This window comes from Euprymna scolopes, chromosome 12 (genome assembly GCF_053919585.1).
Source record: "Euprymna scolopes isolate OS-2025 chromosome 12, ASM5391958v1, whole genome shotgun sequence".
NCBI classification, from domain to species: Eukaryota; Metazoa; Mollusca; class Cephalopoda; order Sepiida; family Sepiolidae; genus Euprymna; species Euprymna scolopes.
This window is the reverse complement of record NC_136493.1, coordinates 23,666,521-23,668,706: the sequence shown is the minus strand read 5'-3', so window position 1 is coordinate 23,668,706 and position 2,186 is coordinate 23,666,521.

Below are 2,186 nucleotides of genomic sequence, written 5' to 3'. Positions count from 1 at the left end.
TAGACTTGAAGACATCGAAGTTGAAGTCGGGAGGGAAACAGGCAAGCGGCAGAGAGTTCCACAGACGTGCAGTTCTAAGAAAGAAGCTTTGTTTATGGAATCTACGTTTTGATTTAGGCACAGATAAAGAGTGGGGAAAATTATTGACAGTGGTTTCAGCTAGTCCGGTGTTTTTCGTGAAAGATTGGCGAGGGGGACCAGAGAATGGAGCTCAGACGAGCACTTGCCATGGACATAATGATAAAACAAAGATAGGCTCGCAACGTCTCTTCTGTGGGAGAGAGGTTGCAGGGAAGAGAAAAGGGCATCCCCCACCAAGCCACAAAGTCTATTTTGTACTCTGTCAAGGCAGGATAGGCTGTTTTAGCAGCTCCTGTCCAGATATGGAAGCAGTACTCCATCCTTGAATGTACTTGGCTTTTATATAGATAGAGAATTGCATCATTAGTGAGATATCTTCTGGATCGGTAGAAGGATCCCACCATTTTCCCAGCGACCTTGAGCACAGACTTAATGTATGTGTTCCATTTCAGATCAGGAGTAAAATTCAAACCCAGAAGCTTATCAAAACATGGGGTCTCCCCTAGACGAGAGCCATCCATTTCAATTGATGCCAGATGGGGATCAGAGCGTTTATGATGTAATGATAGGAGCTTGGTCTTAGATGGATTAAAGGTAATCAGCCACCTCTTCCCCCCACTGTACCACATGCTCAAGATCTGAGGAGAGAGAATCAGAGAGAACATTGTCATTGTCATAATCGCTCAAAAATCGAAAATTACACATGATTTTCCTACAAATCGAACACCAACGAAAGGCATTTAGCAGCCAAAACGCACATGAACCTACCGATGAGAAATATAAGAATGAAAAACCCATATTGGAATCCTTCAACCAAGTTATAGAAACTTATAATCTAAAAAAAAAAAATTAATAAAACCTGAAGCAAAACAATAAAACCTAAATAAATAAAATAAAATAAAACTCATATTGAAACAGATTAGTAAATGTGTCAACAAATTCACCGTTCTCACACAACTATTTTGTATCTAGAAATGTAAACAAAAAAAAAGGAAGGAAGGCAAAGAGACGGATAGAGTAGTAGTAGTAGTAGTAGTAGTAGTAGTAGTAGTAGTCTTGGCTTTACTACAATTGTTCTAATGTTTGTCAACGGGTTAAAGTTGTTTAGCTGTAAGAAAATAGCGACAGTATAGTTGTAATAAAGAATAGTTGCAAAACACCCCCACTCTTCCCATGTTAAATAATAATTTCGAAATAATAACGTTAATATTTCAGTGCTCAGGTCAAAATCTGCAAAAGAAGCGATTTGTGTTTATTTGTTTACGTTGTTATGGGTTAATGTTTATGTGCGCATGCGCAACCGGATGTTGTAAACCGGAAAGTGGGTTACATCACTCGTTACAAGGTCATTTGAGTTTTATAATTATATAGACAAGTAATAGACGTCAGAATATTGTAGAATTATTCAAAACAAGGAATACGAGAAAAACATGAGAAAAATTCCTTATTCCATGATTTCTACAACACTAATTATTGGACATTGCTGAATATTTTTATTTTCCTTTAAACTTTTACTGTTTCAAAAACTTTTATAACTACCATTTTCAAAATTTGCGCAAACCAGAAAAATTAGATTTTTATCTATATATTCTTTTTTTTTTTCTCTGAGGAGAAGGGCCTATCTTTGAAACTCCACCGAATAAGAAATTCTTCTCACTTTTTCTCGTATTCCTTGTTTTAAATAAAATATGAATTTAATTCTACAATATCGTGGCTTCTATTACTTATACTAGGCTCTGCCACTGATATTGAGCATTTTAGATCTGGATGTGTTTGTTATTCTATAAATATATTTCTCTATATTTATAATTAAGTTCTTATTAACCTTTTCTTTAATTCCGAAAATTTCTCCTAAGAATAATTATTATTTATAATTATCAAGCCGCTTTAAGAATACTTAAGGATGTGCACTGTGTGGGAAATATAAACTAAGAGGTAGGCAACTAGCGTTTATGCAAGATTTAAGACGACCGCTCATTGGAACACTCTGGATCATCAAATGTATGTGCTTATTAGTTGTTAATTCCTTTCATTCTTGGGGTAATTGTTTAGTGGCGCGAAGGTAACGTCTTAGTAAATGGCGTCAAAAGTGGCTTTGTGGTTGG